The following is a 21,225-nucleotide window of genomic DNA, read 5'->3' as shown; positions in this document are numbered from 1 at the left end:
ATGTGCCTTCAACATATTTACATGGAACATTTTCTGATGCTTTGCATGCTCATCTAGTGTCACCACATAATTAACATCATTCAGTCACTTATGTACAGTATATGGTCCCTCCCATGCAGCCTGCAATTTATTCTGTAACATAGGGACCAACACCCAAACCTTCTGTCCTTCCTCGTAGGCCCTCAGTCTGGCAACACGGTCGTACCAGACCTTCTGGTTGATTTGGGCCTGGGTCACGTTCTCATGAGCCAGGTTGCTCAGTTTTTGCATTCTCTCTCTGAGCCGCAGTACATATTCGACCACTGAGACTCCAGTAGTTCTGGGGTCATCCTCCCAACAGTTCTTAATCAAATCAAGTGGCCCCCTGACCCTCCACCCATAAACCAGTTCAAAGGGGGAGAATCCAGTAGACGCCTGGGGTACCTCTCTGTAGGCAAACAACAGATGGGGGAGATACCGCTCCCAGTCTCTTCCTTCAGTCTCCACCAGCATTTTGAGCATTTGCTTTAATGTTCCATTAAAACGCTCACAGAGTCCGTTGGTTTGGGGCTGATAGGCGCTGGCCACAACATGCTGTACTTGTATTCTTTCACAGAGGCTTTCCATCAGATCGGACATGAACTGGGTTCCCTGATCGGTCAACATTTCCCTGGGGAAACCCACACGAGAGAACACAGTCAGTAAAGCATCCGCCACTTTGTCTGCTCGGATGGAGGACAGTGCCACAGCTTCCGGGTACCGTGTAGCATAGTCCACCACTGGGAGGAAGTACTTTTGCCAGAGCTGCTAGGGATTGCAAGAGGCCCTATGATATCCACAGCCACTCTCTGGAAAGGTTCATCGATCACAGGCAGTGGTATCGATGGAGCTTTCTGTATATTCCCGGACTTCCCAACTCTCTGACAAACTACACACGATCGGCAGTAATTGGGAATATCTGTCCCCATCTTGGGCCAATAGAAGTTATGTGTCAGGCGAGCTTTAGTCTTTTGTATTCCAAGGTGTCCGGCCAAAGGAATTTCATGGGCAATCCTCAATAATTGTTCCCTAAATGGATAAGGGACGATCAGCCGCCGTTCATAGTCCCAAGATTCTGCAGTATCCATGGGGATAGTCTCTGTATACAGTCTGCCCTGGTCCCAGTATACTCTTTCTTTGTCAGAAGCAGCAGGTGGTCGGTCTGCAAGACATCGGAGCTCCTCCAGACTGATATCTGTCCACAGGGCCTCCTGGAAGCTCTGATGGTCAGCCTGCAGGCCCTGGCCTAGTGTGACTGCCAGGCCCTGGTCTGAAGCTGAGTTTTCAGTGTCTGTTATCAGGGACCTTGGTGGGTCTGCCATGTATGGAGGCTCCGGGACCACAGTATGGGCCTCCTGTCCTAGCAGCCTGACTCCGGGTCACAGCTGCCACATAATTACAGTCCTGTGCATTGGGACATTTTCCCTCCTCGCACGGGATCTCAGGTGGGTCTCCTTCTTCCACCTTCTCTGCATCATTTACTTGCAAGGGAGGGACATAGTGGGACACCATCCTCCCCAGGTCCGTGCCTAGCAACACATTGGTGGGAATAGCCTCTGATACTCCCACTTCCCTCAGTCCTTTCCCTGCTCCTCAGTCCAGGTACACGGCAGGGCTTACCCCTCCAATCCCGGTTATAGACATAGTCTTTCCTGGTATGATATCGGCAGGGGTTATCATGGCTGGACGCACTAGGGTCACCTCTGCCCCAGTGTCTCTGAGACCAATGGTGACTTTATTGTCAACAGTGACAGATTGGCAGTTCTCATTCGCCCTCGCATTAGAGCCGGCTACAAAGAGGACAGACGGTGGGAGCACAGACGGCTTTGTGGTGGTAGTTGGGCGTTTCTCCCTATCAGGGCAGACAGCGCTAACATGTCCACACTTTGTTGCAGGAGAAGCACCGGCGTGCATCGCCTAGAGAATGTCTATTCTCCGGGGCCCCATAGAAAGTGGGCTTGGACAGCACTGGTGATCGGCCGGCAGAGGGAGAAGGGTCCCCGTTTGGCTTACCTCCCCTCCAGCTGAATCCCGATGGCTTCTGCACCTCCGGCATCCTGTTAGCCACATAGCTGTCCTCAATTCTTGCAGCCTGATCCGCAGTTTATGGCTCCCGATCACACACAAATTGTCGTACATCCGTAGGGCACATGTGAAGAAACTGATCCTTGACCATAAGATCCTTTAAGTCCTCAAAACTGTTAACAGAAAGTCCCCTAATCCATTGGTGGAACGTGGTCCTCAAGGTGCTCACAACATCAGCATAGCTGTCAGTTGATCCACGTTGTAGGTTCCGGAACTTTCTCCGATACACTTCTGGTGTCAGGTTGTATTTCCTGATCAGGGCCTCTTTTAAGGCCTCATAGTTCGCATCTAGCTCTGGTGGGAGGCCATCAAAAACTTCCAGGGCTTTGCCTCTCAGCCCTGTGGTTAGATACTGTGCCCACTGCTCACGGGGTAGATGGTATTGCCTGCAAGTTTTTTCAAATCCCCGCAGGAAAGTATCTAAGTCCGTATGCTTCTCCATCACAGGGAAGTTTTCTAGACGTGGTCTCCTTAGATTTATGTCCTGGGAGGGCGTTATCTGAGGACTGATACCCCGCTCTATTTGAGCCATCTGAAGCTGGAAAGTTCTGTCATCCCGGCGTTCTGCAGCCTCTCTCTCAGCCCGGTCCCAGCGTTCTGCAGCAGCAGCCTGGCATTCTGCAGCCTCTCTCTCAGCCTGGCGTTCTGCAGCCTGTCGGTACTGTAGAATAAGCTGCATGCACAGATTGTGATCACTTGTTCCCAGCCGTTGTAAGTCCATTTGTAAAGTACAGTCCATAGGCTCCTCAGCACTGGCATTTCCAGCAGGTGTCTCCGGTGCAAGAGCTGGCATTGCTGGGTCTCTCTGAGGTGGGCTCTCTCCTTGCCCAGATGTTCCACCACTTTGCTCTATGTCCTGCTCAACCAAGGCGCGTATCAGCAGCTCCTTGGATCTGTCGGCCGTCTCTATTCCTCTCTGCTCACAGAGGTCGGTCAGAGCTTCTTTGCTCTGCTTCTTGTACTGGGCTGCCATATCGATGAACAGCCTTTGCCAAATAAAAGATAGAAAAGAAAATACGGGGAGGGGAAACTGTTTGCAAGTATGTCTAAGTAAGCACTGAGTTGAACCTTGAAGGACTGGTGCACTCCTCGCAAGGATACCAATTCTTTAGTACAGGGAATAATTGCTTAAACCATGCACTAATGCTCTAATAGAAATAATTCTATCCCACCGCTCGCCACCAATTGTCACGGATCCCTCCTCCATGGTGTCACTAATTCTTCACGTGCCCGCTCTCACATGTGACTTGGGGTTGTGCCTGCAAGGGTTAATCTATCTCCCCACTCTCAGTCCAGCATTCAACCTCTGTCCTATGCTGTAATGGGAGCATAAATCACACACTGACCCGGGCCACACACCCGCTCATACACGCTGCCACCACTCATCGAATACACGGGCGATGAGTCCCGGAAAATAATAATAATACTAATAAAAATATGTCTATCACTCATAAGGCTCACGCACCTTAGGCTATGGATCTTTGACAACCTATAATTTGGATTCCGTCCCCACCATTCCACTGAGACTGCCCTGACCAAACTTACGAACGACTTACTTACAGCCAAAGCTAACAGACAATTCTCTATACTCCTCCTTCTAGATCTGTCCTCTGCTTTCGACACAGTTGACCACTGCCTCCTACTACAGATCCTCTCTTCCTTTGGTGTCAAAGACCTTCCCCTATCCTGGATCTCCTCATACCGTACCAACCGCACATTTAGCGTTTCCTACTCCCATACTACCTCTTCATCTCACCTCCTCTCTCTTGGAGTCCCTCAAGGCTCTGTCCTAGGACCCCTTCTCTTCTCAATCTATACCATTGGCCTGGGACAACTCATAAAGTCCTATGGCTTCCAGGACCATCTGTATGCCGATGAAACTCAGATCTACCTCTCTGGCCCAGATGTCACCTCTCTGCCCTCCAGAATCCCAGAGTGTCTATCAGCCATATCCTCCTTCTTCTCCTCTCGCTTCCTCAAACTCAATGTGGACAAATCTGAACTAATTATCTTTCCTCCATCTCGCACACCTTCTCTACCTGATCTATCTATCACAATAAATGAATTCATACTTCCCCTGTCCCGGTAATCCGCTGCCTCGGAGTAACCTTTGACTCCGCCCTGTCTTTTAAACCTCACATCCAAGCTCTCGCCACCTCCTGTCGCCTCCAGCTCAAAAATATTTCCAGAACCGGTCCTTTCCTCAACCCTCACTCTACCAAAATGCTTGAGCATGCCCTAATCATCTCCCGCCTCGCCTACTACAACATCCACCTCTGTGGCCTACCTTCTAACACTCTCGCACCCCTCCAGTCCGTCCTTAACTCTGCTGACCAACTAATTAATCTCTCTCCTCGCTACACTCCTGCTTCCCCTTTTTGCAAATCTCTTCATTGGCTCCCAATTTCCCAGCGTATTCAGTTTAAACATCTGTAATGCATCTTGATGTGTCACCCTTCCCCTGAGCCGCATGGTCAGCCATGATATGAAAGAACCAAAAGTCTATTTTCTTCTGTTAATCCCTTTCTATTTGTAATCATTCTGTATATAAATAATTCTCTCCTTTTATAATATCTTTTTACACTTTTGTAAACACGGCCTACCTTTTGGAGTAAAATATATAAAATTACTAGCTTCGTTTCTCCTTGCTCTATAACGTACTGCCACGTCCTCTGAAGTGAATTGCACTACTAATTGGGTTGGCTTCGGACCCATTATTAATTAAGAAAATGGAGCTGGTGGCAGCGGATTTGTCCTGCGTCTTTGGGAAACCTGGTAGCGATGGACGGAATTGTAATTATTGTTCCTGCCTGAGTGGGAGTAGTTATATCGCCCTCGCTGCATTGTGCCCATTAGCCAGTACAAAGTAAGGCAGCCTTTCTAGTGACTAATTATCCTAGGTACAGTACCCTGTCTGACCTGAGGGTAAGGGGGGCGCCAGAGAGCGGCAAGTTCCAAACCGTAACTGGTTAGTGAGATATAGAGAAATCCTCTTCAGAAAAGAACCAGGGCAACCAAACAACCCCGGTTCATGACATATTGGTGTGATCGGTGGGGATGATAAAGATATCCCCCCTGTGATTCGTGACAGTCTACCTCAGTGATATCAGCTGTTATGAACCGGTGGTAGGATCTCAAAACTGACCTGACACATATGACCAGAATATAGGACAAGTTCTGGGGATGTGGAAGCTATACTGACCGCAATCCTGATCCTATCCACAAACACTAAAGGCAGCTGTGGAGCGTTCCTAAAATCCTAGACGCCTCGTTCACAGCCTGAGAAACTGACTACCCCTAGAGAGAAAGCAAAGACCTCACTTGCCTCAGAGAAATAACCCCAAAGTTATAGTCAGCCCCCCACAAATAATAAAGGTGAGTTAAGGGGAAAAGACAAACGTAGAAATGAAACAGGTTCAGCAAATGAGGCCCGCTAACACTAGATAGACTGAAAATAGATAGGAGTCTGTGCGGTCAGTACAAAACTATCAAAAATAAACCACGCAGAGAATACAAGAACCCCCACACCGACTCACGATGTGAGGGGCGCACTCTGCACCCCAGAACTAACCAGCAAGCGAAAAATCACATATAAGCAAGCTGGACTGAACTCATCATATACAGAGAAACGTTTTCAAGGAAACAATGAGCAAAATGAACAAACAAACCCAACTTCTCCAGCAGGAGACTGGTCACAAGGAATATCCAGGAGCTCTCAGAAACAGGACTGAATACACCGACAGCAGGCAACAAATGGAGGTCCAGGTGAGTTAAATAGGCCCAGCATAGAAGGAAATGAAGCAGCTGAGCCCAGCCATATCGCTAAAGGCCACCAGAGGGAGCCCAAGAATAAACTCACACAGTACCACTCATGACCACAGGAGGGAGCCCGAGAACGGAATTCACAACAGTATCCCCCCTTGAGAAGGGGTCACCGAACCCTCACCAGAGCTCCCAGGCCGATCAGGATGAGCCGAATGAAAGGCACGAACCAAATCGGCCGCATGGACATCGGAGGCGACAACCCAGGAATTATCCTCCTGACCATAGCCCTTCCATTTAACTAAGTACTGAAGCTTCCGTCTCGAAATACGAGAATCCAAGATCTTCTCCACCACATACTCCAACTCCCCCTCGACCAAGACCGGAGCAGGAGGATCAACAGAAGGGACCACAGGCACCACGTATCTCCGCAACAATGACCTATGGAACACATTATGAATGGCAAACGATGTTGGGAGGTCCAACCGAAATGACACAGGGTTGAGGATTTCCAAAATCTTATAAGGACCGATGAAACGAGGCTTGAACTTAGGAGAGGAAACCTTCATCGGGACATAACGAGAAGACAACCATACCAAATCCCCCACACGAAGTCGGGGACCCACACAGCGACGGCGGTTAGAAAAGCGCTGAGCCTTCTCCTGGGACAACGTCAAATTGTCTACCACATGGTTCCAAATCTGCTGCAACCTATCCACCACAGAATCCACCCCAGGACAGTCAGAGGGCTCAACCTGACCCGAGGAAAAACGAGGATGAAACCCAGAATTGCAAAAGAACGGTGAAACCAAAGTAGCAGAACTAGCCCGATTATTGAGGGCGAACTCAGCCAATGGCAGAAAAGTCACCCAATCATCCTGATCAGCAGAAACAAAACATCTCAAATAAGTTTCCAAGGTCTGATTAGTTCGTTCGGTTTGGCCATTCGTCTGAGGATGGAAAGCCGATGAAAAAGACAATTCAATGCCCATCTTAGCACAAAAGGACCGCCAAAATCTGGACACAAACTGGGATCCTCTGTCAGACACAATGTTCTCCGGAATACCATGTAAACGAACCACATTCTGAAAAAATAGTGGCACCAAATCGGAAGAGGAAGGCAGCTTAGGCAAGGGTACCAAATGGACCATTTTAGAAAAACGATCACAAACCACCCAGATGACAGACATCCTCTGAGAGACAGGAAGATCCGAAATAAAATCCATGGAAATATGTGTCCAAGGCCTCTTCGGGACAGGCAAAGGCAAAAGCAATCCACTGGCACGAGAACAGCAAGGCTTAGCCCAAGCACAAATCCCACAGGACTGCACAAAGGAACGCACATCCCGCGACAAGGAAGGCCACCAAAAGGACCTCGCCACCAAATCCCTGGTACCAAAAATCCCAGGATGACCCGCCAACACTGAAGAATGAACCTCGGAAATAACTCTACTGGTCCATCTGTCCGGGACAAACAGTCTCTCCGGAGGACAACGGTCAGGTCTATTGGCCTGAAACTCCTGCAACACCCGTCGCAGATCAGGAGAGATGGCAGACAAAATCACCCCCTCTTTGAGGACACCAGTCGGTTCAGAAACCTCCGGGGAGTCAGGTACAAAACTCCTAGAAAGGGCATCAGCCTTCACGTTTTTCGAACCCGGAAGATATGAAACCACGAAATCGAAACGAGAGAAAAACAGCGACCATCGAGCCTGTCTCGGATTCAACCGTTTGGCAGACTCGAGATAAGTCAAATTCTTGTGATCAGTCAAGACCACCACACGATGCTTGGCTCCCTCAAGCCAATGACGCCACTCCTCAAATGCCCACTTCATTGCCAACAACTCACGATTACCGACATCATAATTCCGCTCGGCAGGCGAAAACTTTCTTGAAAAGAAAGCACATGGTCTCATCACAGAGCCATCAGAGCTTCTCTGCGACAAGACAGCCCCTGCTCCAATCTCAGAAGCATCAACCTCGACCTGAAAGAGAAGAGAGACATCGGGCTGGCGCAAGACAGGAGCCGAAGAAAACCTACGTTTCAGCTCCTGAAAGGCCTCCACGGCCGCAGGAGACCAATTCGTCACATCAGAACTCTTCTTGGTCAAATCCGTCAAAGGCTTAACCACGCCAGAAAAATTATTGATGAAGCGACGGTAAAAATTAGCAAAACCCAAGAACTTCTGAAGACTCTTCACAGATGTAGGTTGAGTCCAGTCATGAATAGCCTGGACCTTAACTGGATCCATCTCAATAGTAGAAGGAGAAAAAATAAAGCCCAAAAAGGAAATTTTCTGGACTCCGAAGAGACATTTAGAGCCCTTCACAAACAAGGCATTGGCACGCAGGACCTGAAATACCATCCTGACCTGCTTCACATGAGACTCCCAATCATCAGAAAAGACCAAAATATCATCCAGGTACACAATCATAAATCTATCCAGATACTCTCGGAAGATGTCGTGCATGAAGGACTGAAACACAGAGGGGGCATTAGAAAGCCCAAAAGGCATCACCAAGTACTCAAAATGGCCTTCGGGCGTATTAAATGCTGTTTTCCATTCATCGCCCTGCTTTATGCGCACAAGATTATACGCTCCTCGAAGATCTATCTTGGTGAACCAACTGGCCCCCCTAATCCGGGCAAACAGATCAGACAACAGTGGCAAGGGGTACTGAAATTTGACCGTGATGTTATTTAGAAGGCGATAATCTATACAGGGTCTCAGAGAACCATCCTTCTTGGCCACAAAAAAGAACCCCGCACCTAAAGGGGATGAGGACGGGCGAATATGCCCCTTCTCCAAGGACTCCTTTATATAACTCCGCATAGCGGCATGTTCTGGTACAGATAAATTAAAAAGTCGTCCCTTAGGGAACTTACTACCAGGAATCAGATTTCTAGCACAATCACAATCCCTATGAGGAGGTAGAGCACTAGATTTGGGCTCATCAAATACATCCTGGTAGTCCGACAAAAATTCAGGGACTTCAGAAGGAGTAGAAGAAGCAATTGACACCAAAGGAGCATCGCCATGAATTCCCTGGCAACCCCAACTTGACACAGACATCGCTTTCCAATCCAGGACTGGATTATGAGCCTGCAGCCATGGCAGACCCAACACGACAACATCATGCAAATTATGTAGCACAAGAAAGCGAATCACCTCCTGATGTGCAGGAGCCATGCACATGGTCACTTGGGTCCAGTACTGAGGTTTATTCTTGGCCAATGGCGTAGCATCAATTCCCTTTAGTGGGATAGGGAACTGTAAAGGCTCCAAGATAAAACCACAGCGCCTGGCAAATGACAAATCCATCAAATTCAGGGCGGCACCTGAATCCACAAAAGCCATAACTGAGTAGGATGACAGAGAGCAAATCAAAGTAACAGACAAAATGAATTTAGGTTGTACAGTACCAATGGTGACAGACTTGGCGAACCTTTTTGTGCGCTTAGAACACTCTGAGATAACATGAGTAGAATCACCACAGTAAAAGCACAACCCATTCTGACGTCTGTGGTTTTGCCGTTCAACTCTGGTCAGAATCCTGTCGCATTGCATAGGCTCAGGTTTCTGCTCAGAAAATACCGCCAGATGGTGCACAGGTTTGCGCTCCCGCAGACGCCGATCTATCTGAATGGCCAAAGACATAGACTCATTCAGACCCACAGGCGTGGGGAACCCCACCATAACATCTTTAAGGGCTTCCGAAAGACCCTTTCTGAAAATCGCCGCCAGGGCGCACTCATTCTATTGAGTGAGCACAGACCACTTCCTAAACTTCTGACAGTAAACCTCTGCTTCATCTTGACCCTGAGAGAGAGCCAGCAAAACCTTCTCTGCTTGGTCTACCAGATTAGGTTCCTCATAAAGCACTCCAAGCGCCAGAGGAAACGCATCCACATTTAGCAATGCAGGATCTCCTGGTGCCAGAGAGAATGCCCAATCTTGAGGGTCACCGCGTAACAAAGAAATAACTATTTTAACTTGCTGAACAGAATCACCAGAGGAGCGAGGTCTCAGAGAAAGGAATAACTTACAATTATTCTTAAAGTTCAAAAACCTAGATCTATCTCCGGAAAACAGCTCAGGAATTGGTATTTTAGGCTCTGACATAGGACTGCGGATTACATAATCCTGAATGCCCTGTACCCTGGCAGTGAGATGATCCACACTAGAAGACAGACTCTGAATGTCCATATCTGCAGCTGAGTTCAGAACCACCCAGAGATTAAGGGGAGGAGAGAAACTAAACACAGTGCAGAGGAAAAAAAAAAAAATGACTTCAGGATTTCTCTTCTCCCTCTTCTGCTGCATTAACACTTTTGGGCCTGCTGTACTGTTATGATCCGGTGGTAGGATCTCAAAACTGACCTGACACATATGACCAGAATATAGGACAAGTTCTGGGGATGTGGAAGCTATACTGACCGCAATCCTGATCCTATCCACAAACACTAAAGGCAGCTGTGGAGCGTTCCTAAAATCCTAGACGCCTCGTTCACAGCCTGAGAAACTGACTACCCCTAGAGAGAAAGCAAAGACCTCACTTGCCTCAGAGAAATAACCCCAAAGTTATAGTCAGCCCCCCACAAATAACGGTGAGTTAAGGGGAAAAGACAAACGTAGAAATGAAACAGGTTCAGCAAATGAGGCCCGCTAACACTAGATAGACTGAAAATAGATAGGAGTCTGTGCGGTCAGTACAAAACTATCAAAAATAAACCACGCAGAGAATACAAGAACCCCCACACCGACTCACGATGTGAGGGGCACACTCTGCACCCCAGAACTAACCAGCAAGCGAAAAATCACATATAAGCAAGCTGGACTGAACTCATCATATACAGAGAAACGTTTTCAAGGAAACAATGAGCAAAATGAACAAACAAACCCAACTTCTCCAGCAGGAGACTGGTCACAAGGAATATCCAGGAGCTCTCAGAAACAGGACTGAATACACCGACAGCAGGCAACAAATGAAGGTCCAGGTGAGTTAAATAGGCCCAGCATAGAAGGAAATGAAGCAGCTGAGCCCAGCCATATCGCTAAAGGCCACCAGAGGGAGCCCAAGAACAAACTCACACAGTACCACTCATGACCACAGGAGGGAGCCCGAGAACGGAATTCACAACAATCAGCACAGAATCGTGTCCTGCCTCAATGTCATCAGCACAAAATCATGTCCTACCTCAATGTCATCAGCACAGAAACGTGTACTGCCTAAATGACATGACAGTGCTGAATTATACTCCTTCCTTGCAGATGTTTGCACCTGTCTCCGATGTGATCATGCAGGAGCCCTAAATATCGCTCTATAAGATATTGATCCTGGTCTCAGTGTTTGTGTCCTTGCTTTGCCTTGTTTTGGTCTGTCTGCCGCCCAGGAGGCAGAATATCCTGGTCCCTGTGTTTGTTCTTGTACCTTGTCTTGTTCCATTACCTTGTCTGAACTTTGTCCTACCTGTTGTGAATTTGCGTTTTGCTCCCTCTAGTGGTCATTAGTGATTTGACACTGGAGCTTCTGTCTTCTCCTATATGCTCACCTGGGCCGTTAGTTCAGGGGCGTTGCTATATAAGCTCTCTGGACCTTCAGTTCAATGCCTGGCATCGTTGAAATCAGAGCTAATCTGTTGTGCTCTTGTGTACTGATCCTGGTTCCTGCTTGTTAAAGCTAAGTCTCTTCCTTGCTTTTTGCTTTTGTTTTGTTTTGTATTTTTGTCCAGCTTGTTCCAATCTGTATCCTGACCTTTGCTGGAAGCTCTAGGGGGCTGGTGTTCTCCCCCCGGACCGTTAGACGGTTCGGGGGTTCTTGAATCTCCAGCGTGGATTTTTATAGGGTTTTTGTTGACCAAATAAGTTATCTTGCTTTATTCTGCTATTAGTAAGCTGGCCTCTCTTTGCTGAACCTGGTTCATTTCTGTGTTTGTCATTTCCTCTTACCTCACCGTTATTATTTGTGGGGGGCTTGTATCCTGCTTTGGGGTCCCTTTCTCTGGAGGCAAGAGAGGTCTTTGTTTTCTTCTCCTAGGGGTAGTTAGATTCTCCGGCTGGCGCGAGTCATCTAGCGATCACCGTAGGCATGATCCCCGGCTACTTCTAGTGTTGGTGTTAGGAGTAGATATTTGGTCAACCCAGTTACCACTGCCCTATGAGCTGGATTTTTGTATCTCGCAGACTTACACGTACCTCTGAGACCCTGTCCACTGGGGTCATAACAGTATGCCAGGCCTATATTGAATGTTTGATGCATTGCAGAAGTGGGATTATAAGAAAGAAAATTTTGAGGTTTTTTTTTTTTTCCTCTCTCATTTTTTTTTTTCTTTTCCCCTTTACCTCAGAGTGGCTTAAGCTTGCTGCAGACATGAATGTCCAGACCTTGATTACAAGTGTGGACCAGCTTGCTGCTCGTGTGCAGGGTATACAAGATTATGTTATCAGAAATCCTAGGTCTGAACCCAAGATACCGATTCCTGAACCGTTTTCAGGAGACCGATTTAAGTTTAGGAATTTCAGGGATAATTGTAAATTGTTTTTGTCCCTGAGACCCTGTTCGTCTGGAGACTCTGCTCAACAAGTAAAAATTGTTATTTCATTCTTACGGGGTGACCCTCAAGATTGGGCTTTTTCGTTGGCGCCAGGAGATCCGGCATTGGCTGATATTGATGCGTTTTTTCTGGCGCTCGGTTTACTTTATGAGGAACCCAATCTTGAGATTCAGGCAGAAAAAGCCTTGCTGGCTATGTCTCAGGGCCAGGACGAGGCTGAAGTGTATTGCCAAAAATTTTGGAAATGGTCCGTGCTGACACATTGGAACAAGTGTGCACTGGCTGCTAATTTTAGAAATGGCCTTTCTGAAGCCATTAAGAATGTTATGGTGGGTTTTCCTATTCCCACAGGTCTGAATGATACCATGGCCCTGGCTATTCAAATTGACCGGCGGTTGCGGGAGCGCAAAACCGCAAATTCCCTCATGGTGTTGTCTGAACGGACACCTGATTTGATGCAATGTGATAGAAAAACCGCAAATTCCCTCATGGTGTTGTCTGAACAGACACCTGATTTAATGCAATGTGATAGAATCCTGACTAGAAATGAGAGGAAAATTCATAGACGCCGGAATGGCTTGTGCTACTACTGTGGTGATTCTACACATGTTATCTCAGCATGCTCTAAACGTATAACTAAGGTTGTTAGTCCTGTCACCGTTGGTAATTTGCATCCTAAGTTTATTCTGTCTGTAACTTTGATTTGCTCACTGTCATCTTATCCTGTCATGGCGTTTGTAGATTCAGGTGCTGCCCTGAGTCTTATGGATCTCTCATTTGCTAAGCGCTGTGGTTTTATTCTTGAACCATTAGAAAATCCTATCCCTCTTAGGGGTATTGATGCTACGCCATTAGCAGAAAATAAACCGCAGTATTGGACACAGGTTACCATGTGCATGACTCCTGAACACCGCGAGGTGATACGTTTTCTTGTTTTGCATAAAATGCATGATGTGGTTGTTTTGGGGCTGCCATGGTTACAGACCCATAATCCAGTCCTGGACTGGAAGGCTATGTCAGTGTCAAGTTGGGGCTGTCGTGGTATTCATGAGGATTCCCTGCCTGTGTCTATTGCTTCTTCTACGCCTTCGGAAGTTCCGGAGTATTTGTCTGATTATCAGGATGTCTTTAGCGAGTCCAGGTCCAGTGCATTGCCTCCTCATAGGGAATGTGACTGTGCAATAGATTTGATTCCAGGCAGTAAATTTCCTAAGGGAAGACTGTTTAATCTGTCGGTACCTGAACATACCGCTATGCGTTCATATATCAAGGAGTCTCTGGAGAAAGGACACATCCGTCCGTCTTCTTCCCCTCTTGGTGCGGGATTCTTTTTTGTGGCTAAAAAGGACGGATCTTTGAGGCCTTGTATTGACTATCGGCTTTTAAATAAGATCACTGTCAAATTTCAGTATCCTTTGCCGCTGTTGTCTGACTTGTTTGCCCAGATTAAAGGTGCCAAGTGGTTTACCAAGATAGACCTTCGTGGTGCGTACAACCTTGTGCGCATTAAGCAAGGGGATGAATGGAAAACCGCATTCAATACGCCCGAAAGTCATTTTGAGTACTTGGTGATGCCTTTTGGGCTCTCTAATGCCCCTTCAGTTTTTCAGTCCTTTATGCATGACATTTTTCGGAACTATCTGGATAAATTTTTGATCATTTATCTGGATGATATTCTGTTTTTTTCTGATAATTGGGACTCGCATGTGGAGCAGGTCAGGATGGTCTTTAAAATTTTGCGTGAAAATTCTTTGTTTGTCAAGGGCTCAAAGTGTCTTTTTGGTGTACAGAAGGTTCCCTTTTTGGGGTTCATTTTTTCCCCTTCTGCTGTGGAGATGGACCCAGTCAAGGTCCGAGCTATTCTTGATTGGACTCAGCCCTCGTCAGTTAAGAGTCTTCAGAAGTTCTTAGGTTTCGCTAACTTCTACCGTCGTTTTATCGCTAATTTTTCTAGCATTGTCAAACCTTTGACGGATATGACCAAGAAGGGCTCCGATGTGGCTAATTGGGCTCCTGCTGCCGTGGAGGCTTTCTAGGAGTTGAAACGTCGGTTTACTTCGGCGCCTGTTTTGTGCCAGCCTGATGTCTCGCTTCCCTTTCAGGTTGAGGTGGATGCTTCAGAGATTGGAGCAGGGGCCGTTTTGCCGCAGAGAGGCCCTGGTTGCTCTGCTATGAGACCTTGCGCCTTTTTCTCTAGGAAGTTTTCGCCTGCTGAGCGAAATTATGATGTGGGCAATCGGGAGTTGTTGGCCATGAAATGGGCATTTGAGGAGTGGCGGCATTGGCTCGAGGGTGCTAAGCATCGTGTGGTGGTCTTGACTGATCACAAAAATCTGATGTATCTCGAGTCTGCTAAACGCCTGAATCCTAGACAGGCCCGCTGGTCATTGTTTTTCTCCCGTTTTGACTTCGTTGTCTCGTATTTACCAGGTTCAAAGAATGTGAAGGCCGATGCTCTTTCCAGGAGCTTTGTGCCTGATGCTCCTGGAGTCGCTGAACCTGTTGGTATTCTTAAGGATGGAGTTATCTTGTCAGCTATTTCTCCAGATCTGCGACGTGTGTTGCAGAGATTTCAGGCTGATAGGCCTGATTCTTGTCCACCTGACCGACTGTTTGTGCCTGATAAGTGGACCAGCAGAGTCATTTCCGAGGTTCATTCCTCGGTAGAGTTGAGCGACTTTCATTTTTTTAAGATCGAGTCGGGTTTTGTGAAACCCGATTTTGTCCAGAGTCGAGTCGAGTGCAGTCGGCCGATTATCGCTAAAAGTCGGGGATCGACCGAAACACGAAACCCAATGCAAGTCAATGGGGAAGCATAGTCGGCAGTGAGTGGAGGCCAGGAAAACACCTACAGTGCCCATTTTAATGCCAAAAACATCCATTCTTGTTTCTGAAGCTTGTCAATCTTAATTAACTTTATAATAATAGTTGGGCATAGGGAATTGGGGGTCATTTGGCAAAAGTTGTGGGGGGAGTAGGGCCGGCTCAAGTTTTTCGTGGGCCCAGGAAATGCGGACTACGTCACGGCGGTGTTGCAGGGAAAGGTAAGTATTTCAACGTTGCAAGTGCTGTGATCCTGAGCAAGCAGGGGGGGCCCACTCGTTCGCATTGGCACTGGCACAGGGCCCCTCAAAGTACAGTGATGTGTGTTTGCATGGCGGGGGCGCCTCCCACCAGCAGCGACACTTTTGCGTACTCTGAGGGGCCCTGTGCCAGTGACGTCGCCAACGAGTATGCCCCCCCACCTGATGAAGGAACCTGCACTTTCATCTGCACCTTCCTCTCTGTCCCTGTGTAAGGTGGTATAACATGCGGGAAGGGGAACCTTACTTTCAGCAGGGTCAGATTCTGGCTGTGTAGAGTATAAGGGGAATGTAGTGGTCTAGGTCAATGTACCAGCAGACTCATCTAGCAGTGGCTGGGCAATGGGCAGGATGAGGAGGAAACAGATATAGGGCCAAAGAATAAAGTAGGCTAAATGCAGTTCAAAATTGGTAACAGGACTAAACAGGCGGCATTGCTTTGTTCAGTGGAGTAGCAAACCCAAGAGCAGCAGACACTGTTTCAAGGGCCTAACCACACTAGTAGGCCAAATGCAGTTTAATATCTGATAGTATAGGGCGAAAGCCAGAATGTGGAAGCTCAGCTTTGTTCAGTTGAGGACAACACCAGGCAGGGGCAGACAGACGCCTATAGTAGGCCGGAACAGCCAATTTTTTAAAAAAACAGCAGTTAGTAAGAGGCAGAAGGTAGAAGCTCAGCTTTATTCAGTTGAGGACAACACCAGGCAGGGGCAGACAGACACCTTTAGTAGGCCGGAACAGCCAATTGCATTTTTAAAAATGGTAATTTGGAACTGAAGGTTGAAGCTCAGCTTTATTCAGTTGAGGACAACACCAGGCAGGGGCAGACAGACACCTTTAGTAGGCCGGAACAGCCAATGGCATTTTTAAAAATGGTAATTTGGAACAGAAGGTAGAAGCTCAGCTTTATTCAGTTGAGGACAACACCAGGCAGGGGCAGACATTCACCTTTAGTAGGCCGGAACAGCCAATTGCATTTTTAAAAATGGTAATTTGGAACTGAAGGTTGAAGCTCAGCTTTATTCAGTTGAGGACAACACCAGGCAGGGGCAGACAGACACCTTTAGTAGGCCGGAACAGCCAATGGCATTTTTAAAAATGGTAATTTGGAACAGAAGGTAGAAGCTCAGCTTTATTCAGTTGAGGACAACACCAGGCAGGGGCAGACATTCACCTTTAGTAGGCCGGAACAGCCAATTGCATTTTTAAAAATGGTAATTTGGAACAGAAGGTAGAAGCTCAGCTTTATTCAGTTGAGGACAACACCAGGCAGGGGCAGACAGACACCTTTAGTAGGCCGGAACAGCCAATTGCATTTTTAAAAATGGTAATTTGGAACTGAAGGTTGAAGCTCAGCTTTATTCAGTTGAGGACAACACCAGGCAGGGGCAGACAGACACCTTTAGTAGGCCGGAACAGCCAATGGCATTTTTAAAAATGGTAATTTGGAACAGAAGGTAGAAGCTCAGCTTTATTCAGTTGAGGACAACACCAGGCAGGGGCAGACATTCACCTTTAGTAGGCCGGAACAGCCAATTTTTAAAAAAAACAGCAGTTAGTAAGAGGCAGAAGGTAGAAGCTCAGCTTTATTCAGTTGAGGACAACACCAGGCAGGGGCAGACAGACACCTTTAGTAGGCCGGAACAGCCAATTGCATTTTTAAAAATGGTAATTTGGAACTGAAGGTTGAAGCTCAGCTTTATTCAGTTGAGGACAACACCAGGCAGGGGCAGACAGACACCTTTAGTAGGCCGGAACAGCCAATTGCATTTTTAAAAATGGTAATTTGGAACTGAAGGTTGAAGCTCAGCTTTATTCAGTTGAGGACAACACCAGGCAGGGGCAGACAGACACCTTTAGTAGGCCGGAACAGCCAATTGCATTTTTAAAAATGGTAATTTGGAACTGAAGGTTGAAGCTCAGCTTTATTCAGTTGAGGACAACACCAGGCAGGGGCAGACAGACACCTTTAGTAGGCCGGAACAGCCAATTTTATAAAAAAAAAGCAGTTAATAAGAGGCAGAAGGTAGAAGCTCAGCTTTATTCAGTTGCAGCTTCTTGGCAATAATATAAAGAAGACGCGACAGGACAACACTCGGTGGATGCCATATCTGTGTTTTCAATGGAAAAAAACCTTTCAGTTAACTACTTGCAGGAGAAAGTTTTTGTAGCTGGTGGCCAATTTTTGTACTGTACCAGTTTTTTGTTGTATGTGTTTTTGTTTTTAATGTTAAAATGTCTGCATTTGATATCTCTCCAGTATTTTCTTTTTTATAAGCAAAATACTGCAGTTTTACATCGGTTACATGGATACACAGGCAGCTTGGTGGTGAGTGGAGGAGTATTTAAAGTAGGGACCGCAGACAGGCTATCAAAGGCCTAAAATAACAAACAATAGGCTCATGGCAGTTTTACAGCGGTTACATGGATACACGGGCAGGCAGCTGGTGATGAGTGGAGGAGTATTTAAAGTAGGGACCGCAGACAGGCTATCAAAGGCCTAAAATAACAAACAATAGGCTTATGGCAGTTTTACATCGGTTACATGGATACACGGGCAGGCAGCTTGGTGGTCAGTGGAGGAGTATTTAAAGTAGGGACCGCAGACAGGCTATCAAAGGCCTAAAATAACAAACAATAGGCTCATGGCAGTTTTACAGCGGTTACATGGATACACGGGCAGGCAGCTGGTGATGAGTGGAGGACTATTTAAAGTAGGGACCGCAGACAGGCTATCAAAGGCCTAAAATAACAAACAATAGGCTCATGGCAGTTTTACATCGGTTACATGGATACACAGGCAGCTTGGTGGTCAGTGGAGGAGTATTTAAAGTAGGGACCGCAGACAGGCTATCAAAGGCCTAAAATAACAAACAATAGGCTCATGGCTGTTTTACATTGGTTACATGGATACACGGGCAGGCAGCTTGGTGGTCAGTGGAGGAGTATTTAAAGTAGGGACCGCAGACAGGCTATCAAAGGCCTAAAATAACAAACAATAGGCTTATGGCAGTTTTACATCGGTTACATGGATACACGGGCAGGCAGCTTGGTGGTCAGTGGAGGAGTATTTAAAGTAGGGACCGCAGACAGGCTATCAAAGGCCTAAAATAACAAACAATAGGCTCATGGCAGTTTTACAGCGGTTACATGGATACACAGGCAGCTTGGTGGTGAGTGGAGGAGTATTTAAAGTAGGGACCGCAGACAGGCTATCAAAGGCCTAAAATAACAAACAATAGGCTCATGGCAGTTTTACATCGGTTACATGGATACACAGGCAGCTTGGTGGTCAGTGGAGGAGTATTTAAAGTAGGGACCGCAGACAGGCTATCAAAGGCCTAAAATAACAAACAATAGGCTCATGGCTGTTTTACATTGGTTACATGGATACACGGGCAGGCAGCTTGGTGGTCAGTGGAGGAGTATTTAAAGTAGGGACCGCAGACAGGCTATCAAAGGCCTAAAATAACAAACAATAGGCTTATGGCAGTTTTACATCGGTTACATGGATACACGGGCAGGCAGCTTGGTGGTCAGTGGAGGAGTATTTAAAGTAGGGACCGCAGACAGGCTATCAAAGGCCTAAAATAACAAACAATAGGCTCATGGCAGTTTTACAGCGGTTACATGGATACACAGGCAGCTTGGTGGTGAGTGGAGGAGTATTTAAAGTAGGGACCGCAGACAGGCTATCAAAGGCCTAAAATAACAAACAATAGGCTCATGGCAGTTTTACAGCGGTTACATGGATACACGGGCAGGCAGCTGGTGATGAGTGGAGGAGTATTTAAAGTAGGGACCGCAGACAGGCTATCAAAGGCCTAAAATAACAAACAATAGGCTCATGGCAGTTTTACAGCGGTTACATGGATACACGGGCAGGCAGCTGGTGATGAGTGGAGGAGTATTTAAAGTAGGGACCGCAGACAGGCTATCAAAGGCCTAAAATAACAAACAATAGGCTCATGGCAGCTTTACAGCGGTTACTGTTATGACCCCAATGGCGAGGGTCTCAGAGGAACGTGGAAGTCTGCAGAATACAAAAATCCAGCTCATAGGGCTGTGGTAACTGGGTTGACCATATATCTACTCCTAACGCCAACACTAGAAGTAGCCGGGGATCATTCCTACGTTGATTCTAGATGACACGCGCCAGCCGGAGAATCTAGCTACCCCTAGTAGAGGAAAACAAAGACCTTTCTTGCCTCCAGAGAAGGGGACCCCAAAGCTGGATAGAAGCCCCCCACAAATAATGACGGTGAGGTAAGAGGAAATGACAAACACAGAAATGAACCAGGTTTAGCACAGAGAGGCCCGCTTACTGATAGCAGAATAAAGAAAGGTAACTTATATGGTCAACAAAAACCCTATCAAAATCCACACTGGAAATTCAAGAACCCCCGAACCGTCTAACGGTCCGGGGGGAGAACACCAGCCCCCCTAGAGCTTCCAGCAAAGGTCAGGATATAGATTTGGAACAAGCTGGACAAAAATACAAAACCAAAACAAAGAGCAAAATGCAAAAGGCAGACTTAGCTGATATAACTGGAACCAGGATCAGTAGACAAGAGCACAGCAGACTAGCTCTGATAACTACGTTGCCAGGCATTGAACTGAAGGTCCAGGGAGCTTATATAGCAACACCCCTAACTAACGACCCAGGTGCGGATAAAAGGAATGACAGAAAAACCAGAGTCAAAAAACTAGTAACCACTAGAGGGAGCAAAAAGCAAATTCACAACAGTACCCCCCCCTTAGTGAGGGGTCACCGAACCCTCACCACGACCACCAGGGCGATCAGGATGAGCGGCATGAAAGGCACGAACTAAATCGGCCGCATGAACATCAGAGGCGACCACCCAGGAATTATCCTCCTGACCATAGCCCTTCCACTTAACCAGGTACTGAAGCCTCCGCCTGGAGAGGCGAGAATCCAAGATCTTCTCCAGCACGTACTCCAACTCGCCCTCAACCAACACCGGAGCAGGAGGCTCAGCAGAAGGAACTACAGGCACAATGTACCGCCGCAACAAGGACCTATGAAATACATTGTGAATAGCAAACGACACAGGAAGATCCAGACGAAAAGATACAGGATTAAGGATTTCCAATATCTTGTAAGGCCCAATAAAACGAGGTTTAAATTTGGGAGAGGAGACCTTCATAGGAACAAAGCGGGAAGAAAGCCATACCAAATCCCCAACGCGTAGTCGGGGACCCACACCGCGGCGGCGGTTGGCAAAGCGCTGAGCCTTCTCCTGTGACAACTTCAAGTTGTCCACCACATGATTCCAGATCTGCTGCAACCTATCCACCACAGAATCCACCCCAGGACAGTCAGAAGGCTCCACATGAGCCGAAGAAAAGCGAGGATGGAAACCAGAGTTGCAGAAAAAAGGCGAAACCAAGGTGGCGGAACTAGCCCGATTATTAAGGGCAAACTCAGCCAACGGCAAGAATGTCACCCAATCGTCCTGATCAGCAGAGACAAAACACCTCAAATAAGCCTCCAAAGTCTGATTGGTTCGCTCCGTCTGTCCATTAGTCTGAGGATGGAAAGCAGACGAAAACGACAAATCAATGCCCATCCTACTACAAAAGGATCGCCAGAACCTGGAAACGAACTGGGATCCTCTGTCTGACACAATATTCTCAGGGATGCCGTGCAAACGAACCACGTTCTGGAAAAACACAGGAACCAGATCGGAAGAGGAAGGC

General features: G+C 47.2%; 1 protein-coding gene across 3 annotated transcripts in view; it reads right to left on the bottom strand.

Moving 5' to 3' along the window:
• RERG (RAS like estrogen regulated growth inhibitor) overlaps positions 1-21,225 on the bottom strand; it is a 233,777-nt gene that overhangs the window by 56,082 nt on the left and 156,470 nt on the right. The window lies entirely within an intron of this gene.

Source organism: Ranitomeya variabilis, chromosome 5 (genome assembly GCF_051348905.1).
Source record: "Ranitomeya variabilis isolate aRanVar5 chromosome 5, aRanVar5.hap1, whole genome shotgun sequence".
NCBI lineage: Eukaryota > Metazoa > Chordata > Amphibia > Anura > Dendrobatidae > Ranitomeya > Ranitomeya variabilis.
This window is presented reverse-complemented; position numbering and strand designations above follow the sequence as displayed.